Raw genomic sequence first — 27915 nt, 5'->3', positions numbered from 1 at the left:
AGAACAACAAACAGAACATTTTACAAGCAGCATTATAGAAATATACACAGAGAAGCATTCTGGTTGAAAGTGGAAACTTTTGACCTCGCACAGGGAAGTCTAAATGTAACAGCCCACACTAGCAGTTTTGACTAAGAAAGTAAATACGTATTTGAAAAGTTATTTGTAAAATAATGGCTTAGGCATCTTAATGCATAGAAGCATTCATCCTTAGAAAAATTAATTGGCATAAAATGAAAACGGCTCTTACTGAGAATATTAGTGATCTTTGTGAAAAAACTATTGGTATGACATGAGTTATTGTAGAAATCCTTTTGAAACTTTTGGAGTGCAATTATCATCCTGAGAGCATTGACATATATGACTGACATTTTGTTTACTGGAAACACTGTAAAAATGGACACCCTGTACAATCAAGATCTGTTTCTTGTATAAATTTCTAAATGTATTAGGTGATGGAGATGCTAAATATCCTAATTTAATTATACAATATGCCCATGTATTGAAACATCAAAATGAAAAAAAAAAAACAAATAGAGCAGAATTTCAGGCAGATTTGAGTATATAAATTACTATGAAGAAAAATAATACGGACCTGGGTCACTTACACATGAAAAGAGAAAGAGGATAGTCATTAGTGTGTGGATAAGAGTTCAAGTTTAATTGAAGGAGGAACACTTGACAAGAGAAATGATCCGGTGCTGAACTTGAAAAACTGAGAGACTATTATTTTTTCTGAAATGAGGCTGTAAATAATTCTATCATGAGGCCTTCATGCTTCCATCTTTTCTAAACTACCTTCTGTGGCATTTCTCAGGTGATCTTCAACAACTATAATAATAAAATTATCAAGTCAATACTTGAACTTTCCTTTTTATTTTATTTAAATTATACATTGACTAAACTACAGAGAGAAAGCAAATAATAATTCAAGATAGTGCCTTTGCCCCACGTCAGCTTCCTTATTCATGTTGAATTTTTTGTATTTTCAGATAAATTCTTATAACTTTTTCTTATTATTAATATATGCACAATCATTATTAATGTATGAACAATTTATATTTATGGAGTTTATAGTCTCCCAAGTCACTCAAAGACTGTGTGGGAGCCATGACAATTTATTCACTATGAGGAATTCTGACATTCCAAAAGATTTTTGCTTTTCCAGCTAGATTCCAAGGTTCCACATGTTTTTATACTCTCTGTATAGGACATCATTCTGCCTCTGAGATTTTTGTGTCTTGAAAGAGGATGATGATAGAAAGAAGAAGGAATTAGTTTTGTGTCTTTGTTCCCAAATACCTTCTTTCATAAAAGGATGTGAATAAGGAGTTAAAAATATCTGCCTAATGGTACAATGTGTTTTCCAAGAACAATGGCATGGAGAAATTTTGATAAATTGAATCCAGAGAGTTTATAGCATAACCTCCATATAACAGAGGACCAGAAGCACCTCTGCTCCTGTATCAGAGGGAACTGATTCTTGCTTCCCAGAGTTTCCTGAAAGGCTTTCTGCAGTGCTTTTTATGATAGTTCAATCTCACATTTTAATCAGGATGAATATGGTGGAAACATAAATGACATCAAAGTGACAATTCAATGTTATTATCACCCAAGTATAAGCATAGAAAGCAGAAATCATCTTAAGATAGTAGGAACATTTAGTACAGTAAGTGGAGCATTGCACATTCACACAATTTATGGAAATTCCTCCTCCCTAGTTATATCACTACATCAAAACATCAAGATCATAATTTTGTTCCAGAAATTGCTACACAGACTCATTTTAGGTCTCAGCTAAATTTGTTAGAGTAATTTATTTACTTGCAGTTGTCAAGTGATTTGTATGGTAAAATCATATCTTGGAATAATGCATAAAATTCCATGTTTGTTTTTCATTGTCTCAGTGAATCTGATTTGTTTTGAGACTAGGATTTCTTGGCAAAAATATAAATCTCATTATAAATGTCCATTGAAGTAAGTATGACGGCTCTGTTTCTTATTATGTACATGTGCAGTGTGAAGATATTAGGCATAAAATTTGGTGAATGTCCTCTGGGGAATTTCAAATTTTAGTATGTTTCAAATAATGTGCAGAATAGCATTTGTTTATGGTTTTTCATGTGTATAGGAAATAATAAATACAACTGACAGTCATATACATGGTGAATTAAACCAAAGCTATATGATATATACAAGGTGTCATATTTTGCTTTTTAAATGAATTTAGAATGAATTAAATGTGTCATAGTCAATATTTCAAAATGTACAGTTTTAGTTAAACATCTAAGTCTTTTAGATTCTTTTAGAAAATATTTTGGTTGGTGTTAAACAGCATTATTACCTTTTTTCTTGATAACTTTTATATCTTGATGATTCCATTTATATGAGATCATAGGTATGTTTCTGTAGAATTTCAAAAGTTCTGACGGCAGGAGTTAAACTGTACACTTACCAGATTTTAAAGGTTAAGGAAAGAAATTTTCAGAAGAGCATGTAAATTTAAAAAAAAAATTAAAATAAAGCATTGGGATTCCATTTATTGAATACACATTGGTTTTTAACTATCTGCTATGATCTATTTTGGAATCTCAAGTTTGGGTAACAGAGTAATCTGCTAATTTGTAGAAATCATAAAATCAGTCTCAAGGAAAAAAGTTCATTGTAAATAGGAAATTACTTCTGGTTTAAATGCATGATGTTAAAAATGAGTTAAGATATTCATAATCTATTTTAGTTATAAAGTTGTATAGTTTCCCATATTACTTTCCCATATTAATAGTTTTTGGTTTTGATTTTTAAAAACTTCCTGTCTTTATAGTGACATCCAATGAAAGGGAACTTGATGGTGTTTTCATTGATTATTCAATTCAAAATTAGGATTAATAAAACATATTGACAGAAGCATAGTTAAAGAACAGATAAATTATCAGTGGAGTACCTCTAAACTCTGTTCTTCCTCTTCTGAGCCTAATGTCTTTACTGGGCGAAATGGCTTAGTCTAGAAGAGAGAATGATCCATTCTTATGCTCATGACTTACTGAGTCTTGACTTATATCAGAATATATTTATAGCTTTCTTACTTTATCTATTCCTGAATGATTGTGCTTGCAGGAGAACCATCTAGTACTTTACAGGTATATGCCGTCTATTCCATGGGAAATTCAGTCCCCAGGAATTAGGTTAATGCAAAAAACAATGTAACTCTGAATTTGGAGGAAAATGTGATTACAACAAACATGATCAAGTGTTTAAGATAGCATGAAAGTCTTTGAAGCTTTAGCTACACTTGTCTTCATGGAGATGCACTCTTAATCTTTTGTTGGTTATATTTTCTGAATTCAAAAGCATCTTAGTTTATGAAATGCTTAAAAATTTAAAGAAAGCTCTTTAAAATTTTAATGCTTTCATAAAACTATCTAATGAGATGATCAGTTTATTTTAAAAGCTAGTGATTTATCAATAGTCTAAAAATCATATATCCTAATTGGTAATGCTGGAGAGAAATAGAAAGGTTATTTTTACAATAGGATAAAGTAACCATGAAAATTAGTTGTCTTCTTTTTTCAAATTCAATATGCCTACAGAAAAAGCAAACTTGAAAAATGTCATAGCATTTTTATTTTTTAATATATTTATGTTTTTGCTTTAAAGTTTTCATAATACTTTGTATCAGTGGTCAGGAAGAGGATTTAATGATATTTGTTCTTAGAAAGATGCATTTGGTGTGGTCAAACAATTAGTTTTTTTTCAGCCCCATAGCCAAAAATGTAATTGAGTGAAGAAAAATAATACTTTACAGTTGAAATTAATTATTTTAGCTCAAAAATTTAAGTTATGTAAATATAGTTTATTCTTTTGGTTGTAACAGACTAACTGGTTTTAGACTTATAGTTCAAATGTTACAACCAAACCAAACAAAAATCCAATAAATCTGGAGAAAAATTGTAGGTAACATTTCTAGGCTTTGAATAATAGTCAGTAGAGAACTAAATCTTCAACAGAGTGGTTACACACAAGGTAAAACCCCCATTAGCCCAGACTTTTTGATTGGAGGCATCTTTGTAGAACCATAATGCATGAAAGTGGAACCTAAGCAAAGAACAACAATCAGTAAACTGTGAAGGTAGTGAAGGGAGTCCTAGACTCCCAAAGTGGATGGGAATTTTAGGAAAAGGTAATATAGGAAACCGCGTAAAAGTACTGAGCTTTCCTTAAGAACTTGGCTTAGGTTTAGCCTCTACATATGCAAGTTAAGACTCTAAGGTCTAGCAGGGAGCAGCTGCTACAGGATGACTATTGCAGATATGCCAGAAGTCAAGCCACAAGAGACCTGGGGGTTATTGCCCAACCAGAGTAGAGAGAGCTTGCTGACTTCCTGGATATTCATTTAGAATCCCAGAAAGGCCACATGTTAGGAATAAGAGTACCTAAGCTAGAATCATCCCTAGAACTAAGACAATTTGAAGTAGATTCACTCTGAGGAATTTTACAATGAATTGTGACTGGATTAAGAGAACACAAGTGGGGCCTGGGGTTGTAGCTTAGAGGTAGAGCACTTGCCTTGCATGTGTGAGGTACTGGGTTCTATACTCAACACCACATAAAAATGAAAATAAAGGTATTGTGTCCATCTATAACTAAAAATAGAAAAAGAATTTTAAAAAAGAGAAATTTGTCTGGCATTTAATTTGCTACTAGAATAAAACTCAGCCAGCCTTAAATAATGGAAACATGTATATTGTCTCCAGAATACCACTCAAAATGTCCAACTGGAAGAACAAAAAATGATGCAGTCATGATCCAAAGCAGTCAACAGAAATTGACCCCAAGATGATACAGATATTTGGATTAGCAAATAATGATTTGGGCATTTAAAAGCATGCTTACGGTTGGAAATCAGTCTATCTATCTATCAGGTTGATCTTCTTTATCCATAAATGCTTTGTTCCTTCCAAATTCATATTTTGAAGTCCTAACTGCCAATACTCCAGACTGTGACTACAGTTGGAGATGGAGCCTTTAAAGAGGTGATTAAGTTGACATGAGGCCTTTTGGTTGAGCCATAATCTGATGGAACTAACATCCTTATAGGAAGATGATATTTGAACACACAGAGATACCAGAGATGTAAGCACACATGGACAACATTGTAAAGAGGCCAAGAAAAGGCCTCAAAAAATCAAATCAAAACAAAAACAAAACCTACCAACCTATACTACTTCTAGCTTCCAGATCTATGAGAAAATAAGTATCTGTGATTTAAGCAGCACAGTGTGTGTGGCATTTTGTCTGGTAGCTCTAGAGAACTAGGATAATATATAAAGGAATCAAATGAAAGATGGAATGTGGGTTAGTGAACTTGAAGACAAATGAATAGAAACTATTTAAAATTTAAAATGAAGACTAAAAAAAAAGATTAGAAAATAAAACAGCTCCAGTGACCCCTGGGACTCTCTGTTAAGTGAATCAAGAAAAAAAAAAGTTGAGTAGACAAAAAATATATTTGAAGAAAAAAATGGCTGAAAATTTGGTAAAAAATGTCAACCTAGAGATTCAAGAAGCATAGTGAAGCCTAAGCAAGAAAAAACAAAAACAAAAACAAAAAAACAAAGAAAATTACACCTAGTTACATTATGTTCAAGCTGTTAAAAACCACAGATGAAGGAAAATTCTAAAAGCAACCAGAGCCAAAAAGGACACATTACATTAAAACAATGATTCAAACAATAACTGACTTCTTATCTGACACAATGGAAACAGACAACAAAAGAAAAATACCTTTGAAATGATGAATTAAAATCAACCCAGGACTGGTGTTATAGCTCACTGATACAGCACTTATACCCTGGGTTCAATCCTCAGCACCACAAAACAAAACAAAACAACAACAAAACTACTATAAGAAACACTAGATGAAAAATTTCAGGGCACTGGGTAAATATATTAGTATTTTAAAGAATGTCTATGTGACATCTGTAGTTAACATTATGCTAGAAGGTGGGATAGTAAGTCATTTCCCTCTAAGATATAGTATTAAAATAAGTATAACTGTCCTCACTGAGACTCATACATTGATGGAGGTCCTAGTCAGAAAATTAGATCGGGAGAAATAAAAGACATAAAGGTTGAAAAAGAAGTAAAACACTCTTTATTCATAGATGACATAAATATATACAAAATACTAAAAAAAAAGTTTACACAATCAAGAAAAGAAAAAAAAAATAGTGCACTTAGCCTATGAAAAGGATACAAAGTCAGTACAAAAAATTGTATTTCTATATCTGACATCCAAAAATTGAAAAATAAAATTAATAAATACTATGTACTATAGCATTGAAACAAATTCAACAAAATATATTTAAGACTTAGATATGAAGATTATGACATATAGCTGAAATAAATTTAAAGAGACAATTGGAAGGAAAGATCAACTTCATGGATTTTGAAACTCAATGTTATTGATATGACAATCTCCCTCAATTTGATTTATACATTAAATGAAATAGCAATTGAAATACCAATAAAATTTGAAGACACTGAAATTGATAAACTGCTTTTATACAGTATGTGAAAATGTGAAAAATCTAGAATAGCCAAAATAATAATGGAAAGTTGGAAGACTTTTCCCATCTAATTTTGGGAGTTAGTATAAAATTATAGAGTGATCAAGGCAGTGTGGTATTGAAGTAAAAACAGACATATACAACAATGAAACATTTGAGAAATCCCCAAAATTAGGTCACAAAATTACTTATGAATTTTTGACAGTGTAGGCAAGGGGAAAAAGAACTTTAACAGATAAGAGAAATTCCTTTTAATAAATGGTGTTGACACAATTCGAACATTTTTTAAAAAGCTGCATCTTAACTCCCACCTCACCCTCTGAATTTATATTACTTAGATCATAGTATTAAATGAAAAACTTTAACTATAAGATTTTTAGGTGAAAACAAGATGATACTTTCATGATCCAGAAAGAAAGAACCATTAAAAAAAGGTAAATTGGACTTCATCCCCCCATGATAATTTCTGATCATATGTCACCATTAAGAAAATGAAAAGGAATTTTGCATGGTGGTACACACCTATAATCCAGCTATTGGGATACTAAGGCAGGAGGATCACAAGTTTGAGGCCAGCCTTAGCAACTTAGTGAGACCCTGTCTCAAAATAAAATCCGAAAATAAGGCTAGAGGTGTTGCTCAGATGTTCAGTTCTTAGCATGTGTAAGACCCTGGGTTTAGGGGGAGAGAGAGAGAGAGAGAGAGAGAGAGAGAGAGAGAGAGAGAGAGAGAGAGAGAGAGAGGAGGGAGGAATGGAGAGAGAGAATGGTGGGGTGAAGGAGAGAGAGAGAGAAAGTCATATTCTCAGGGGAAAATATCACTATACATATCCACCTAAAGGACTGACATGTAAAATACATGTTGATTTCTACAATACATAATAATAAGACTAATAACCCAATAGCATATGGACAAAAAAATGAGCAAGAACTTCAAAAGAAGTGAAAGGGAAAAAACATGCAAAAAGTTCTTGAATATCATTAGTTATCATTAGGGAAATGTAAATTATAACTACGCTGACTAGCAAAATTAAAAAGGAAGATGGCCTCAGTGTTGGAAAAGAGAGATAATAGAGATGCTAGAAGTCTCCATGTATTGCTAGTGGAAATGTAAAACAGTACAGCTGTTGAGGGACATATGCCCTATGACTCAGCAATTGTATAATCATATACTTGAAATTCTATGCAATTCATTATATCTCAATTGTATCTCAGAAATTAACTCCATATGATTTTCCCAATAACTCTAACTGTAAAGTTCTTTGTCACAGACAAAATATGCTAGAGCACAATCTGTGTGTGTGCTACCATGTGGTTGTCTGTGAAATCACACACACACGTAAACCTTGCCTTTGCGTGATGGCATGTTAACTGAAACTTATGCATGTTAGAACCGTGTCTTTGCTCCGAATGGTTCCATGCAACTGAAACCATGACAGAACACTGCCAAGTGAAGACAGATTCAATATGCACAAGTTTCAGTTAACTTTGTATCATGCAAAGTGAGCTTGCCTCTGTGCATTTGTGGATGTCTGTTTTTATTTTTTTTTTCCACCAAGTTTACCAATTTTTTAAATTGGTAAGTTTAAATTGGTAAATTCTGCAATCTTCCTAATTTTTTAAAATACACAATCAAAATATCACTTCTGTGGCTTTTGGAGTTGGGTTAAATTCCAAAGAAAACGAGAATTAAATGGTATTTGGAACATATTATTTATAATATATTATGTTCCACACAGGTATAGCAGCAAAAGCACCATAAGAGTGTGTAATTGGATGTTTCCCTGGTGTAATAATAGGACATAAAAAAACTTCTTTAAAAAAGATATAAATAACTTGGAGGAGGTCCAGATATAGAAAACACCCACAGAAGTATTTGAAGCAGTATTTAATGAAACAACTTTAAAAGGCTGGGATGATTCAGGCCAAAGTAAACTAACTGTCTGTCTCTCTTTCTCTCATTCTCTCCCCAGCCTCCATCCATTAATTATATCTTATTATGGCATAAAGGATTGTTTTAAAACTCATTTATAAACTATCTGTCAAAATAATATTTTAAAAATAACATAAAGCGTTATTTTAAAACTTGCTCTATTTAGGTAATTTTCAGCAATTCTTTCCATATTTTCAATTCTGGGAAAAAACCCACTTGACACTAATATGTTTTAAAAAATCAAAGAAGCTTATATATAATTAATTTATTTTAGCATTCCATATATTTTTTCCTGATTTGAATGTTTATATCCCTCAAGTTCAGTATAAGAAGTGTTTTAAAATTGTAGTCTGAGATAGTATTTACATAAACTTTCTTAACATTGATATTTTGTATTGAAATAAGAGATTACAAAAGAATAACTTTGTGAATCCATTATTGGTTAACACCACCCTCTGGAATATGTTAACCTGGAATGTCTCTACATCCTACACCTTGTCAACTGGCAGTCTACAAAGTCAGCAGACAAGAATCTCATTCTTACGACTGATTCATGACACTTGATGTTTAATTTCATTTTGCCAAGTTCAGTTTTCACACTGGATAAAGCAACTATTGCTTCTAGATGTATAGTTCCTTAAACTGGTAGAGGAATGTTTTTCTTTGTTGGTTTTTGCTTTTGAAATACATCCTCATCAAAAGTTCTACATACATATGCATTATAGGATTCAGTTTATATTCACTACTTAATGCTAAATAGTTTTATTGCAAAAATTCAGTAATAATCACTTTTAAGATTACTTTGCATCGATTTATTGATTTTTATATAGCATTTAATAAGACAATGATTATTATTCCTAAATATACTGTATGACATACTTTGAGCCCTTATAAAACCACATGTAATTAAAATAATTATTCATTCTCTGGTGTTTTTAGGAATCCTTTGCATATCTTCACAAATTTGTTAATTTTTCATTTTGGTTTGGTTAGGGAAATTGAGCCATGTAGCCTTCACTTAGATAAATATTTATATGGTATTATAATTCTATTTCATACATAAAAAAGAAGTCAGTACTTCATTATGTTAAACCAAAACATACTGAAAACATACCAACAGTGGTATGGATTATATGCCTATTTTTTAGTTCTAAACTAGTGCTGTTTAACTTTAAATTCATATCTCACTTTAGTTTTAAATTTAAATTGAAAAGTGTTTGTAACTCTTTCTCCCAAATTGTTTCTGACAGAAAATTTCTCTCTTGGTCCCTTGTCACTGAAGTGATTTTCAAGTGTTGCGAATCTGCTGTATCTGGTACTCTCTTTTTGAACACAATAAATGCTAGAGTTGGCATTCTAGAAAAGAAAAATGGGTTACTAGAGACTGGATAAAATCCAAGTCTCAGACAAAGAGAAATGGAAAATGGAACCATAGGCCCTTGAGCCCCGAATAATGCAGATTAGGGTAAAGCAAAAAAGTAGTGTCTATAATGTCTATACTTGGCAACAGTATCTGCTTCCACTTTGAACTTCAAGCTGAGCACTTTATGCATAATATGTGCTCAGTAAATGTGAACAGACAGATTTGCAGTTTATTTACAAGTTTATTTGCAGTTTATTTTTGCACTGATATGCAGTGCAAAAGGTAAAATAGCATTATTTAACTTAGTTTTTCTATACATGTGTATTTGAAAGCAAAGTTTAGTTACTCAGGACATTGTATCCCATCCATATTATTCAATTATTTTTATAAGCTTTGATGAAATCTTGGGTGTTTTTGTCTTTTCATTGTTGGGAAGTTGGTGAGGGAAATTTGAGACAGTGTACAGGTTTTCATAAAATTATTATTAGACACTCTCTTAAAAAGTAACGTGAATAGTTCCCTGCAAATAAGTTTGTATCAGAAAACTAAACAGATTTCTATTCACAATGTTGTCTTCTCAAACTACCCCTATACAGATTTTGTGTCACTTGTTTAGTATTTTCCAAGCATTTATATAACTTGTTTCTGTCAATTTAAATATATTCTTTTACTTATTTATAAGTAAATTGGTGAGAATATATAAGTATTGAGTTTCACTTATTTGGGGGAAAGGGCAATGTGTATTCTCATGGACATCTAGCACAGTGTCTGCCATATGCAACAGTTTAATAAAATGATGATTTAATTGAATTTTTGTAACAAAATCGAAATGAATGGGTACTGACCTGCAAAAGAACTATATAAACTAGCTGAGCTTGTTTTCCTTTGTGATAGTTCAACATCCTACAAAAAGTAAGGACAGCCTTCTATATCACAGACAAGTGGCAAGAAATGCTCCCCCAAAATATGTAGTTTTACTCATCAATCTAATGCAGGTAGCATTGATAATATGTATGTTTATGGAGTTATTTTCTCAAAATATAAGTAAGAGTGAATGGAAAGTAGGATTTAGGGGAAGATAGGACATACCTGTTCATAGAGTCTAACCTAAAGTGACTGAGAACAGGACTATTTTATATTACAAGAGAGACATAAGACACACATGGAAAATGCTTAATTTAATTAACACTAGTTTTGTACTTCTCTTCATGATCTACATTTCTTCTATATTTTAACTTTCTCAGGGGGTAATTCTTAATTGCCTTCAGTAAGATCACTTTTTGTTCTCTCCTTCCCCACCTTCCCTTTTGTTCCCCAATCTTCTCTGCCTAAAATTGGTGACTTAAACATTCAATAAATTTGAGCTATACTTCCTTTTTTACTCTCTCACTAAATACATACTATTTATTCTAAAATTGTCAGCATTCAATATAATGTCTTGTAAATATTACTTATCATTTTTCTAGTTACTAGTATTCTTGTTAGTGATTCTCTGAAATTTACATATTCAAAATGTCTACACAATCTTCATAAACTCATTGGATCATTCCAGGACTAAATATGGGATATCTTGCATGATTTTGAGAAAGAAGAAAGAAGACACTATAGTCTCCAGTTTCTGTGTTATCACATAGTGAACAACACAGAATTGGCTTTATTCTTCTGAGATTGTTGTCCTGAGTACATCATATTTTATGACATCCCTTGCTTGAGTTTATTACATAATGAATCTTAACACCATATTCTCTCAGATGCATTCAATTTCTCTTTCAAATGAGTTTACTTGACTATTTCCTCTACTGTTCTCTGTCTGTTCTATTTCAGGATTATTTATAGCTTCTTAGAACTAATTTTAGTTTTACTGGTTTCCTTCAGGAAAGAAAAAAAGAAAGATTAGTTCTAACTGGAAATATGTGAAGTATCTCTTAGGTTTGAGATAATTTTGTTTTTCCAGTGTCTCTGAGTTCAATCCCCGCCCCCCATCCCTGCCCCCACCAAAAAGAAAAAAAATAAGAGTAATTTGAACATGTTTTCAAAGTCATGACTTGTTTGCTGCTATGAGCATACATAAAGAGGTGAGAAAACAAAACAGAACTTTAAAACATTTATATACAAGAACAATTTTTGGTGTGTTTGGGTGTGATTATAAGAATAACAGAAGGGGGCTGGGGATGTGGCTCAAGCGGTAGCGCAGCTCACCTGGCATGCGTGCGGCCCAGGTTCGATCCTCAGCACCACATACCAACAAAGATGTTGTGTCCACCGAGAACTAAAAAATAAATATTAAAAAAAAAATTCTCTCTCTCTCTCTCTTTCTCTCTCTCTCTCTCCTCTCTCACTCTCTCTTAAAAAAAAAAAAAGAATAACAGAGGGATTTTGGAGAGTCTAAATAGACTACACTCTGATCAATGCCATGTGATTTACTGAAAGTCCTCTCCAAAGTTAGATATTCCAAATCAACTCTATGATTTATTTTTAAAGGAGAAGTTGAAAAAGAGTAGCATTTTGGAATTAGCATAAATATTGGGACAGTATGTAAAGATAAAATTTCAAAATCCATGTAGTAACCTCATGGAATGTTTTGTAAAAGGCACTGTTAAAACTAGATTTGAAACCATGGTTCATGATTTTCCACATATATGAACTTGGAGAAGTTATTTTTTCTTCCTTAGTTATATATGTTATATTTTATCAAATACATTTCACACATAATTAAGTATAAAACCAATTACTATTAAAACAGATGTGAGGCACAAAACTCGATATTTAAGTAAAGGTATTTGGGTGAGTGTTTCCAGAAGATGAAATAAACACAGCATTTGAGTAAAATTTTGATTCAATTGCTTGATAGATTTTAAAGACTCCTTTCTGGGGAGGTATGCCATAGGAATTTGGGGAGACTGCTGTGTGGCAAGGCTACTTATGGTCCAGCCAGCCAACCCACAGTGAAAGATATGAGCTCTTCTGCATTTTCAGATTCTATGCTCACCAACAGTGCTGAGTCATGCTGTCCCAGTATGGGCTATTTGTCTTGGTGCCTGGAGCACAGCTGTCATTTGAGATCTTCCTTGATCAACATTCTGGGAATTATATTTCATTTTTGTGTTGAACCTTCTTTTTACAATATCCATGTCTTCATCTTCTTTCTGAATTATTTCCTTGTTTTGGTGAAGCAAATTCTTTAGGAAGTTACCAAGTTGTTTTGGGAGGATTCAAATTTTTGATATCATTGATGTGTAGAAGTACCCTTATTATAATAATGAAAATTTGATAGTTTGGTTGGATATTGAATTCCAGTTTGAATACTGATTAATTTTCCATCATGATTTTGAAGGCACTATTCTCTCGTCTTCTAGATTGGAGTGCTGCTCTTGAGAAGTCTAAATTAATTTTGATGTCTGATTTCTATGTATGTAATTTGTATTTTTGTCTCTGAAACTTTGCAGAGTTTTCTGACTACTTCCAGTGTCCTCAATTTTCATGACATTGAGTGTTCAGTGAACTGAACACACAGTAATTTTGAATCTTGAAAATTTGCATTTCAGATCAGTGAATCAAAGTTATTCCTTACCTCTTGTTGTAGAAACACTATTATTTGGGTTAAATCTGGACTATTTTTTCCTTACTTTTAACCATCCTCACTTCTTTTCCACTCCTTTGACTAATTTCTTTTCATTTTGACAGTTTCTTCAAGCCCATCTTTCACATTGAGGTTGATTTCTGTTTTACTTCCAAGACATGTTTTAGCACCAAGTATTACTTTCATACAGCATTTTATATGTGTTTCATAGATGCAGCAGTTTCTCTTAGTACTCAAAAGATATAATGGTAGTTTTATAGTGGGTTACTTCAAATTCCACTTTTTAAAAGTTAGGTCATTTTAAAATTTATATTTCAAGGTTGAAAAATTTCTGAGAGTTTATAAATTTCTTAGAGAATTTATAAATTCAGACTCAAAACCAGATACTATCAATCTAATTGATATCTATTAATCTTTAGTTGTCTGCTCTTATTTAATAGCCAGATATTAAAATGTTGATTAGAAGCTCTTCATATATGAGTGAAACTTGTCAGTGCCATTTGCTCTCTTAAGATATTTTACTTTTACCTTCTATGGAGATAATCTTTTCTGTGGTAAGCTCAGATTTCAAGGAGAGGTCTCTCATTCTCTTATCTAGAAGACAAAAAGCTGGCTGTCAATGAGTGAGGAAAAGAAACTTGGGAACTCAGCATCACATATACATGTATTTGCTGTTCTTCTGTTTTTGTATACTGTACTGTCACACTCTTAGCTATGCCTAGTGATGCCAATCAAGAATTCTCTGTCTTTCCCTCTCTAGAAAACTTCCAAAATTCTGCTCACATTTACTCAGAAACTCAGAATGTGGAGGGAATCTGAGAATTTACCGGATTTGTAAACATTTAATGCTCAAGGATACTTATTTTAACTTCACACTTCTATCTGTTCTTCACAGTTGGTTTTGAAGGTACTAGGTTTTATCAATGTCTGTCCATTTTGAGGAATATGCTTTAAATCAGGTTGGCATCCAGCTTTTTTTTCTATTGCTGAATTCGGGCCTTTATGTAACAGTACATATGGGCCGATTGAATGGATTACTATGTTATTACTTATTATGGGTTATTATCATTAAAATAAGGTCAAACTTTCAATAATGAAAGCATGAGAAAAGAGCTTTCTAATAACTAGTATAAAATTGGATTGGAGATTCAGGAAATTATTAAATTTGAATCCAAAATGAGATGGTTTGACATGGATCTCAAAAGACTTATTGTTCCTTCCAGGTGTGCATCTTATGAAAACTTAGAGGGTTTACAAATTCTGACTCAAAACCAGATACTGCTCATAGATTCACAGCTGAATTTTGTTCTGAGTTTTGTGGTTGACCTTAAATCCCTACACAAAGGAAAGGCTCAGGAGTGTGAAACCAGATCAACCAAAATCTGAGACTGTTCATATGAAAAAACTGTGACCTGAGACCACTAAGGATCCCATAAGTCTAATTACAATGTGGTCTTATTCAATGGATTATTATAAATGTAGGAAGACTGTGTGATTTTTTTATTGATTCTGGCACTTGTATCTTTATTAAATCTTCACGTGTTCTGAAGTAGGTCTCCAGTCACAGAAAACATCTCTTAATGCAATATATTGATTCATATAACTCATATTTTAATAATGTATAACTAAAACTTGTTAAACAACTCATGTACAATGTATTCAAGTTTCCAGCTGTAAACATAAAAACTGATCAAATGAGCTTTTACTTTGGAGGATGATATCAGAAAAACTTCAGTCATATAAAAGCCGTTGTAACATCCAAGCAAAAAATAAACAAACAACCTACCTCACAAAACAACCATATTTTTGATGCCATTAAAATCCAATTTTTAAAATTTTTACCATAATAATTAATATAAAATTATATTAAGAATTCAAACAATCAGAGTGCATCTGGTTAAAAACAAAGACCCTATTTCTAGCTCTTAGAATCTGTTTCCTAGAGGTAACCATGAATACATGGTTCATCATGAAGACAATTTCTTCTGACTTTTTAACATGTATACAGAGACATTTAGGCACACATATGCATAACTTTGGGATTACCTTGAGTGTATTACAGACGGGCTATTTAAAATATCCTTACTCTTTCTACCTATTTTGTTCGACTTAAATAGTTGCTGTACCAGGAATGAGAGAAAGATAGGCAACAAGACAGGATGAATGAAATCAAGGAAAGGAAGGTGGGTGGAAGATGGAAAGAGGAAGCATGAAAGACAAGGCAGGGCAAAGACAGGAGGAGCCTACATATTGTGATGCTGAGGACAAAGACCATGCAAACCCAGGAATAGACATATTCACCCAAGCCTACTCTCCTGCCTCTGGAAGTTCTGGAAATTGCAGGGGGTATGGGGCTTATGATGGATGTGTAGAAGCTTACATTTTTTTGGTGTTTGAATGTTATACCAATCCTGCATCCCTGGGTTGATTTATATAGACAAGATTCTCATTTGGGATAGTACAAACAACCATATTTTTAAGGAAACCAAACATTTTCAACATTTTAGAAGTTTAAAAATTATGAATATATTACCAAATATTTGGAGTAATTATGCATGCACACACACCCACACACAGAGAAGTAAAACTTTTTTATATGTAAAACTTTTGATTAGTTTTGTGAGAAACACCAGTGAGCATATAGGAATTAGATTATTTTTAAAAACAGAGTACATAGTGTCTTCTACAACATATCATTCATTCTGTAAATTATTTCAAATAGAACTCTATTACTTATCATAACTTAAAAACAAAATTATTTCTGTTTTCATTTTTTCTCCTTCCCCAAGTGTAATATATTCACTAGGGAATCATAGAGTTCATGACTAGCCTAAGCTAACATGTATTTTTAAAGTACCAACACACCTAGTATAAAATTGAAAATAAAAACATGACCTTAGGATTCTGTCTAAAATATTGTTATTTATTTATTTGAATTTCTTTCAAGCAAAGGAAAAATATAAATATATTTTTGGACTAATACTTATTTATAACATGGGCTGGGCAAATTTAAGAGATGTTTGAGAGGTTCTGCTTTTGAATTAATTGGAATTACAAGGTCTGGATTTACTCTCCTTCCTGAGACAACCAACAAACTAAACCAAACAAAACACCCCCCAAAGCTAGACATGTATTTCTACAGTCATTCATTATATGTGTATGTATGTACTGAACAGGTACTGTGTAATAGGGATTGAAGTAGAGACTGAGTACAGTAATGAGCTAAGCAGAAATACTTATATTTTAAAGCTTAAAATCTACTGTGGGAGAGAAAAAACAAATAATCACATTTTGGAAACAAACACAGACCACCATTGGCCCCTTGCAGTGCTCGCTTAAATAGAATGGACAAATCAGCTCTTACTATATGGAGTGTATATGCAATATATTCTTATTGTTTTATTTATCTTAGAAACCAAGTAGTTGTTTTTCATAAAATTTCTTTCTTTTCTTTTGGTTTCCCTTTAGTTATATATGACAGTAGAGTCCATTTTGATAAAATTATACATGATTGGACTATATCTTATTCTAATCAGGGCCCCAGTCTGTGGATGTACATGGTGGTGGGATTCAATGTGGTCTAGTCATATATGTACATAGAAAAGTTATGTCAGATTCTTTCTATATAAACTTTATATGTCAATAAGTCTAATCATATTTCTCTGTAGTTTCTTTCAACATTCCAAACTTCACAGATACAACCCATTTGGCAAAAATAAATTTACATTTGTTTTTGTTTCAAAATGACAGAATGAATCACAAATTGAACTTGAGTGAACCCTATAAAAGTTATCAAACCAATTTAAACTTTAAAGCAGTTAATTTGAGAAAGACATTTATTTGTTTATTCAGCTAGAATATTTCAGATCCTTTACACTATGCAAACTCTGTCTTAAACTCACTTCCTTCATCCCCCATAGAGAAGTCCTGAACCAATTTAATGTCAACTTTAAAAATTTTTCAAAGATTGTTTTCATTGAGCATAATCATTTTTTTCTGAATAAAATATTCTTAAAGTTCTACAAAATAAACATTGAATACACTAAAATTGTGCCATAAAAACTTTGTTAATAAAAACCCTAACTATTGATAAACTTACCGTAAGAAGCTTCATTTTGATGGCATATGTAAAATGACATCTAGATTATCTCTAAATTGTGATCAAAAGAAGTGAAAATGGATTTCAGGGCAGGGAAAGAGCTATTAGAGGGTAATAGACATTTGATGTCTGTCTTTTCACAGTAGCACAATAGCTAATCCTGTGACTCCTGACCTTTTAGTGTCTTGTAACCAAGTATTGGCATTAATCTGCTGCTTATCTGTCACCCACCACATTTGATAGTCCCAGTCTGTTTTCAATTATCAGTCATTAGAGAAGGCACTGAGCAATTTCAGAAGAAAACTCACAAAACCTTTGACCTCTTGTTGTCAGATAACCACAAATACTCACTGTAGAGAAACTATCATTTTATTGATTTCCAGATGTAAAGGAAAGTTCTTCGCTGAGCATGGACTTACTGTAACCTCTATCACCTTGAGGTGGTTAAAAAATGGACTGTTTTATTTTACTGGTGGAGCAGAAGAATTCACAAGGTCATTAAGTGAAATCTGGATAGATAAGAATGGTTGACCTCTAGCTGCCAGGCAATCTATAAAAGGAACAGGTTTTTCCACTAAAGAAAACACAAGAGCTAAATATTTACCAAAAGGTCATTATGGGAGAGTTGTGCCTTTGTGTTGACTCTTTACAGGCAAATGTGAAAATTTTTCAAATATTTGTCCACAGTGTGATTGAAATCCATTACTTACATTGTAAATGTATTCATTAATCTTTAAGGATCATTTTTTCATTATACAACATGAATTAATCAAATACCATCATCTGTATTTATTCTGAACTAGTTTTTGACATTTAATACTAATATTTAACCCACAAGAGATGAATATTTGTTTTTACTTCCAAATAATACTTTCCTTTATGAAATGCTCAGAATAAACCAATAGCAAAATATTTCTACATATTAGCATGTGTTTAAAAATAGCTAGTGAATTTAAGTCTCCTGTAGAAAGGAGTGTGTCAGAACTAGCAAATTTTTTTTTTTACTGATATTTCTGGTAAATACACAAACATAAAAATATGTGTTCCTATATGGTCTATATCTTGTAGATGAAAATATCTAAACAAGATATCAAATAAATTTAATTATTTTCTATCTATCCAGTTTTATAATATATCTAGCCTATAGACTTTAAAAAACCCTCTACAATAACAAAATTTTTTAAAAATCGACTTTACCATTAATCTAACCTATGTTACAGACAAACATAGGTTTTTATTTTTATTTTGTGCTGAGGATTGAATCCAGTACCTCACACATGCTAGGCAAGTGTTCTTCCACTGAGGTAACTGCCCAGCCCTTTTAATTTTTATTTTTGAGACAGAGTATCACCAAGTTTCCCAGGCTCCTCTCATACTTGGAATTTCCCTGCCTCAGCCCCCCCGAGTAGCTAGGATTATTGGCATGTGCTACTGTGCCTAGCAAGTTCTTTGGTTTTTATGTCAGTTAGCAATCCTACATAATTAAAGTTATATTGATCATTTACTGTTTGGGTAGGTGGAGAAACAAAAAGATAAAAGTGCAAAACAGAAAATATGGATACTTCTTGGAAGTATACTACTCACATAGTAAATAAAAAGTGACTGAATAATTACAATGCAAGTAGAAAGTGACAGAAGTAGCTATCATGACAGCAGTTTCTTTTTGAGAACTTGCTATTTTCTAGGTACTGTGGTATAATTCTCTCTCTGCCCCCCTTTGCTTCCTCCCTCCCTTTCTCTTTCTCTCTCTTTCTCCCTCTCCCTCCCCCTCCCTCCCTCCCTCCCTCCTTCCCCCCCCTCCCTCCACCTCAATTTCTTTCTTTCCTCTCACCTCATGTGAGAAATACCATTTAATCTTTACAACAACACTGTGAAGAAGACCCTTTCATCATTTCCATCTTGAGCTCTTAAGTCTTTTCTTTTTGCATTTTCTTAACTATTAGAGGTCATCTCAGAGCATGCATCTAATAATTATTTCAGGGTTGGGTAAATGTAGTAACAAAACTGTTTTTAAGGAAAATCAAAGTGAGTACATAAGAAATGCATAAGGAAGGTAGAATCTGACACCACAAAATGCCTGGACTTATCCCCTATGTCTTGTAGTTACTAGAGGGGATGGCACCTCAGTTAGCCTATTAAATGCGATCAATGTCACAGAACAACCTAATTAGACAAGAATTCTGTTACTATGAAGGAGGAATACAAAAATATCACTTCATAATCATATCTGACCAATGTTCTTAAAAACAAGAACATTTTTCAAATTTCAATAATGATCCCTCTCTTTCCTGAATAATATTACTGACTGCTGCTTCTTTACCAATTAAAGCTTTATCCTTCCTCCCTTATTCTCACATTTGGTACCAAATGATAAAATTACCTCTTCTTCCTCAGAGCACAGTGTCCTCAGCAAAACTCTGCCTCTTATAGCCCTCTACTACTCCCTTAATAATCCCAAATAAACCCTTTCTAAGACCTTTGCACTGAGATTCCCTGTGGTAACTGTCCCATGACATGTGTTAGTCAAATTTCCATTGCAGTGACAAAGTACCTGATATAAACAACTTAAAAGGAGGAAAGATTTATTTTGTCTCATGGTTTCAGAAGTTTCAGTCTATTATCAGCTGGCTCCATTGCCTTGGGCCTGAAGTGAGGTAGAATTATGGTGGAAGGGCATGGTAGAGAAAAGGTCCTCAGCTCATGACAGCAGGGAACCAGAGAGAGCAGGAGAGGAGGTCAGGGACAAGATATAGTCCCCATAGACACACCCCTAAGAGTTTAATCCTTTCATCTTGGTTCCATCTCCTACAGTTTCTATCATCTTCCTATAGTGCCACTTGAATATGAATTCCTCAGTGGATCATCTGTTGATGAGGTCAGAGTCTTCATGATCCAATCGCTCCCCCAAATGTCTACCTTGAATGTTGATGCATTGGGAAACAAAGTCTCCAACATATGAGCCTTTGGTGGATACTTTACATTCAAACTATAACAACATATATTGAAACAAGTAAAGAAACACAGCTTTATTCACCTTAGGGATATTCCCAGTGCTCTATTTTCTTCAGGGCATTGACATAGGAGGAGGGAGTAGCTAAATACGAAAGAAGTGAAAGCAGAAAAATGGGTGAGGGAGACTGGGGTCAAGTAGAAATATTGATCTTGGGATAGGAGAGAAAAAACTTTTGTCTTGAGGCAGAAACAGCAAACATTACTAGTTGAAACTATGGTATAAACAAAAATCTACAGGCTATTCATAGCTTTGTAGTTAACTGTGATTTTGAAGAAATTATTGTGTTTTTTTTCCTTTGCATTTTGGGAGAAATAATGGGGATTGTATCTTGTTAGATCAAATGAAGGAGAAGAAAAGAACATTTGGAATATATTAATTTTATTATGTCAATCATAGATTAATTGTTTTGTTTATGATCAATTTAAATGTTGAATGTATTAATTTTTAAGCCAGTTCTTGATAGGTTTAGCTATATTATCATAGTATCCTAAATAATCACCAAGGAGGGCTCAGTGCTGGTTCAGGAAGGCAGGAATAATTATGGACCATTTTCATTCCAATTCCAAAGATTTACTTAGATAAGATTTAATTCTTTGTGCTCTTAACTTGTTTATATTTTTTAAAAGCAAAATAAAAGCAAAATAACATAAACATCTAGGTTCCATCTCCTATAGCTTCTATCATCTCCCTATAATGCCACTTGGATATGAGTTCCTCAGTAGATCAATCTATTGATGAGGTCAGAGTCTCATCAAATTTCAAAATATATGCATTTTATTTTATTTATTTAAAAAATTTTAATTAGTTTTATATGACAGTAGAATGCATTTATGCACTTTGGTATATCATATATAGATGGGATATAATTTCTCATTTTTCTGAGTGTACATGTTGCTAAATCATATTGTTCATGCAGTCACATATATACATACAGTAATAATGTCTGTTTCATTCTACTATCTTTCCTATCCCCACATCCCTTCCCCTTTCCTCCCATCATTTCCCTCTACCTAATTAATCTAAGGTAACACTATTCTTCCCTAGTGCCCCCTGCCTTATTGTAAAATAGCATCCACATATTAGAGAAAACATTTGGCCTTTGGTTTTGTGAGATTGGCAAACTGACTTTGGATGATATTATTATTATTATTATTATTATTATTATTATTATTATTATTATATATCAGAGTATTTAAATTATTTAACTATGTCATCTTTTGTTTTGAGATTTTCGTTCTTTATAAAATTGTATTAATGGAGCATGTGTGAGTAAAAATATTTCAACTACTGAAAATTTGAATACCAATTGAAATTGCTCTTTGAAACCAAACTTTCAGGGGTCACTTTGCTTTTGTTCAGGTCACACATTACTGTTGTTAAAAGGCTCTCAGGACTTCTGGAATCTGCAGTTTACCACACTCTCTGGGATGGTTATCCATTCGTACAAAGCGTGTACATATGCATTCACTGACCAATAAATAGGTCTTTATAGGGCCAAGTTTATGTTTCTAGGTGGACTAGTCAGTGAAAGATGTCTTGCAAAATGACACATTTTGGTAGTCACATGATAGCTTTACTCTTTTTTTTTTTGTTTTGTTTTGTTTTTCCTTTTTCTTTTAAAATGAGACACAGATAAGTAATAATTCTATGAGTAATCTCTTAATGATTTTTTGCACTCAGCAGCAACCAACAATCTGTATTCTTTCAACAGCTGGTTAGGCTCCTGGGAGAATGCTATCTTTGCCTGCAGCTACTGATCCTAAGTTACAGCTCTTGTGTGGGAGATTAAGACTGATTGCCCATGAATGCATCTTCTTAAAGCTGCACATAAATCACTAAGTAGATAAAATTGTAATCTTCTTTTAATTAATTCTAGTCTTCAGATACTGTAGACAGGAAACTATTTAGCACAGGACATTTCTATTCAATTTCTATTAGTTACAAAGTCATTCAGAGAGGTATCTGTTTGGAGAAAAACAGTCATTAAATTCTGTTATATCTCAATAATAAAAGGTTTCAGTGTGTGTCTTAGAAGTTTAATCTTTGTAGGACTTTGGCAATTTAGAGCATTTATGATATAGTTTGGTGCTTACAGAAAGGCAATCCTGTTTCCTTTTAGTATCAGCCCATTAATCATGGAATGTGATTTATTTTTTTTCTGGTACTACTGGGGATTGAACCAAGGAACTTCTGCATGCTAGACAAATGCTCTACCATCAAACCAGACTTTTTTAAAAATTTATTTTGATACAGATTCTTTTTAAGTTGCCTGGGCTGGCTTTGAACTTGCCATCCTCCTATCTCAGCCTACTGAGTAGCTGGGAATACAGACATAAGGCTGGCTGAATTGGAATCTTTTGATTCAAAATTTTACTCCTTGATTTCTCTAATATTCTGCCTTTTTAACATCAAAGCATAGAAATAAGTTATTTCTCCTTTTCTACCAGAGTAATTCAGTTTTCGGTTGCTCTAGATAGCTGTGGTTTCACAGAGATAGAAGTTTGGGGTGTGCATAAAATCTTAGAAGCAGAAGAAAGTGTATTTACCACCATGATGATGATGATGATGATGATAATGATGATAATTTGGGTGGTAAAATGTTTAAATTTTGCTGATCTTTTGATGGATTGTTTTCTGTGAGTTTGTGTATAATAACACAGCTTAATATATGTGTATATACATACATATTTACATATATACACATGTACATACAAATATATAAGAGAGTAGTGTTTGCAACCATCAGTTGCTGAAATGTGGGATTATCTACATGACCTCATATAAGAAAATAAACTGTACCATTTTAAGCTATATATATATGATATGAAAATTTAGAGAGGTACACATTCTTTTTAGATACAGGGATGATGGGTGAATTGATTGATACAGTGTGTGTTTTAAATCTAGCTATACTTGTTCCTAAAATATGTTTCTTATTCACATGAGAGAAATAATATCAATGGTCTGGATAATAGTTTCTACTAAAGAAGTAGTAGATCTCAGTAAGTCTCCATACTATGTCCATCCCCTTGGGTAAGTCTGGATCTGAATGAGTTAGCCCTCCTGCTTTTGTTGGTTGGTTGTTTTTGTTTTATTTGTTTTTGATCAGTTAGTAAAAGACTTTTCTAGCACCAAGCAGGACTCAGGCTTTTATGGAGCCTCAAAATAGATAACATTTACTTGCTAAGATAAAGTTGGAAGGCAGTGTGTTGAAGAAGAATGAACAGAGTCCATAAAGAGTGATATTCCCTATTGTAGAAATATCTTAGGGGCCAGCATTCTTTGGAGAGAGGAGAACAACAGCACTTAAAAAATATTTACTTTCCCAGAAAACAGCCAGATTAATAAAACATTCAACAAAACTACAGCCAGAAAAAGACTTAGAATTATATTGATGAGGGGAATTGAAAATCTTGATGCTGGGATGAAATCTTTAACCTTCCAATTATAAATTTTGGGCTCTTAGGCAAGTCATAAATCTGATGAACATAAGTAGGGCTGTGAGAGTTAAATGAGACATGTGTCATACAAACAATACTTAAAGAAGTTACTATGCCTCCAGCCAGTGGGGGAATTCAGCAAGATCACACTGGAAAGAGAGGACTGGTGTTTGGACCATTTATTCATTTATTTAACTCACAACTGTCTGCCTCCTTCTCTGGATCAGGTATTGTGTTTGTTAGATGCTAATTACACATTGGTGAACCCCTTGTTCTCTAGTCTCCTTTTTACTTCCTTGTGTACTTCTAAATGACATTGTTTAAATATACTAACAGTGAACTTGTCTTTAAGTGCAGAAGAGTAGGCTGTCACTACTTAGGTGGTATGGGAATTAACAAGGATTTATAATGAGCTTTAGGAGACAGACATCTGTTATTGCCTAGCTGTCATCACCCAATTTCTTATTTTTAAGTCAAGGATATTAATATTTGCCACCTCCCTAGCATTACTATTTGAGGTAACTGAGATTACCCTGTTGAATATTTGTGGGCATCATTAGGAGTGCAAGGCTATATAAATACAAGTCTTATTCCATTACTCACTCCAACATGTCCCATGGAATTTATTGTTGCAATTATGATTCAAAGCAATAGGATCTAGGAATCTGAATCACTAGACAAATCTGCAATGCCACTTTATTCTGTGTGGTATATTTAATACAACATTTTATTAAACTCTTTGAAAATTTGTCCCCTTAAGGGTTTAGGTTAAATAGCCTGGATTAGAAAACTGAAATTTTATAATAACAGCTGAAATTCTAGCTTTTCACTTTATTACACTCACATCTCACATGGGATCCAGAACAGTAGATGACTTTACATAACATGAATTCAATACTCATCTGCATTATGCAGGTGCACACTCTAGATGGGAGCCTAAGAAATTAATGTCCCAGCTCTTATTTCTAGTACTGTTAGTTTTTTGGTTTAAATTTCAAATATAGAATTTATCATTAATGAGAAAATTGAATAATTGTTGTTATCACTTAGAATTTTGAATACTGTCTTTCTCAATGCAGAAAATACAATAATTGTTGGTGCATATATCATGGTATATGAAACTCCGTAAGTTCAGGGACAGAGCAACTAGGCAAACACATGAACATTTCTATAAGAAAGTGATTTAAATAAACTAGGATAGACAGAAACTGTAAATCACTTTGTATATCTTAACTTCCAGTTCATCTTTCAAATGAGATTAGAGCCAAATTTGATATTTTAGAATTTTTTTTTGAATATTAGACTTGGAAAGTCATGGCTTTAAATCTGTATTTTAAAAAAAATGGGACAAAGTAACATACAAATAGAAACAGCACATCCTGGCATTTAAGAGTCATAGGCCAAATTCTCAGGTTCAAATCTGTCTGTGAGGCATTTATTCCCTAATATTCCTTAGTTTTTGTTTTATTTTCAAAATGAGCATAATAATTGGACCTATCTTGAAGGATGTTATGCAGTACAATATTAATAGTAATAAAATGATAAAATGCTTTGAATAATAACTGGAACGTAACTGCTACTTAACTACTGTGACATAATGTCATCTGCTTAACTTTAGGATCCCAAAATAAGAAGGGAATGAGTTAAATTTAGTTCTCTGAAGACAAAATTTGTGGCTAGTTTTAATATTCATACATGCACATTGAGGTATTAGATATCCAATTAGTAGGTATTTTTTACACTTAAAATTTTTCTTTCCTATGTCTTAGGCAGGAAAATGGAGAAAAGGAAGATGAAGTGCTCATAGAAGTCTGCACTATTGCTAGCAGAAATTTAGAAAGAAAAAAAAAATGTAGGGCTGGGGATGTGGCTCAAGCGGTAGCGCGCTCGCCTGACATGCGTGCGGCCAGGGTTCGATCCTCAGCACCACATACCAACAAAGATGTTGTGTCCGCCGAGAACTAAAAAATAATAAATATTTTAAAAAAAATTCTCTCTCTCTCTCTCTCTCTCTCTCTCTCTCTCTCCTCTTTCACTCTCTCTTTAAAAAAAAAAAAAGAAGAAAAAAAATGTAAATTATGGAAACAAAACAAATTAAAATAACCTAAAACAAACAAATGAAAAATTAAAGAGAGAAAAAAAGGGAGAGGGAATTTCATCAAAACAGAGGAGAGATCAGTAGAGTGGATGAAGGGGATTGAAGAGGAAGGAAAAAATGGACAATAGAAAAAGGGAAAAACAGGGGAATGAATCTGACAGAACTTTCAGATATGCATGCAAGAATGTGGCAAGGTGGGTCCCAGCATCATGTATACACACAGGACGCTAATTTAAAAAAGAAAGGAAGGAAGTAAACCATAAATGGATTGAAGAGGGCTCTGTGGAGCCAAGGGAGGAAAGCAGGTTGGAGGGAGTGCTGGGAACTGAATCAGACAGAGCATGTTGTGTTTAATGCTTTTGTGATAATGTCAGAGTATGTCCTGGTGCTGTATGTAACTAAAATGAATAAATTTTTTAAATGGAATTTTCAGCCTTATTTAGGAAAAAATTGATTAATGATCCCTCTGGAAATGGACCTCTCTAGGAATAAGATAATGACATTATTTTCAGCACCCCTGCTGAGCACTGTAGGACAGACATGCCTCCAGATGTGACTGACTTCTGTGTGTAGCTTAGGTATCTGAGGTGCAGGTGGAGATGAGCTTCTGTTGTCCTGACCACGTCCTACTTTTCTAGAGATAATAAACCAGAGGCTTTGTGGAGAACAAAGGCAAGGACTCTGTGAGCTTCCTTCAGTCACTGAGCAGTCCTGGAACACAGTTTCCTGGATGTTCCCAGATTGTCACCATCTTCTCTATCCCTTAGCTAATTCTTCCTCTTAAACTCCCAAGTCTCATGTATTTATGACCATGTTGATATAATTTCAGTTGATCTTCTAAAGATATCTTTATCTTAATCAAATTTTTTGAAGCTCTGAATCCATTAGTACCACTTGTAACACAATTTTAGCTATAAAATACATCTTTGGAAAAAATTTTCATTGCTATAGGCTATAATTATACAATACCTTGAATGGACTTTTTGTAACACTGCCCTATAGTATCTGAGATACCTGAGATTTTTAGAAATCTACCAATACTGTGAAGCTTAGCTCCATTAAATGGTAGTCTGTTTCATGAATGAATCCTTTGTATGGGTAGCTCATTAAGAAAGTTTCTGGTGTGCACTAAATGTATATTATATCAGGCAATACACTCTCCAACCAAATGACTCAATAAACCTAAGACTTCTTGTCCTAAATCCTTTATTATTTCTTTAAATTCTCAAGAAAAATATTTATTTGACATTATTTGGTAGGAAGGTTGCTAAATTCTAGTTTCCCCTCTCAATTCTGAGGAAGAAGAGACAGAAGTCTTGCAAGACTTTATGCTGCACCAGGATAAAGAATTTATAAAATTTGTCAGAAGAAGAAGGAGGAGGAGGAAGGGGCATGGGGAAGAGGTAGGAGAGGGAGGAGGAAAGAAGGAGAAGGGAGGAAGGAGAAAGAAGGTGAAGAAGATTACATTTGCTGAAAGAGAGAAACTTCTGGGGGAAACATTCTAGAAATAATCTTTCTCTTGGCTATGAAGTTATAGCGGGGCAGGAATAAACAGCTGGGCTTGTGAACAGAGGATGGCTCTAGATAACAAAGATGTCCTTCAAGAAAGGACTTTCAATGTTTTCACCATAAGAAATGATAAATATCTGAGGAAATATGTTTAACTTGGTATAAACCAATTACACAATGTATACATGTATAAAACATCACATGGTACCTCATTAATATCTATAGTTTTTTTGTATCAGTTGAAAATAAATTAAATTTAAATGAAAATATAGTATTTCTGTAAAGAATAATTTGTTGTATTTACTTAATTTTTAA

The 27915-nt window shown here is 33.0% G+C and overlaps 1 protein-coding gene across 1 annotated transcript in view; it reads left to right on the top strand.

Moving 5' to 3' along the window:
- The window catches only part of BMP5 (bone morphogenetic protein 5), a 119700-nt gene that overhangs the window by 26978 nt on the left and 64807 nt on the right, over positions 1-27915 (top strand). The window lies entirely within an intron of this gene.

This window comes from Spermophilus citellus, assembly GCF_964194105.1.
Source record: "Spermophilus citellus genome assembly, chromosome: 5".
NCBI lineage: Eukaryota > Metazoa > Chordata > Mammalia > Rodentia > Sciuridae > Spermophilus > Spermophilus citellus.
Note: the sequence above shows the minus strand (reverse complement) of the source record. Positions and strands in the feature narration are given on the sequence as shown.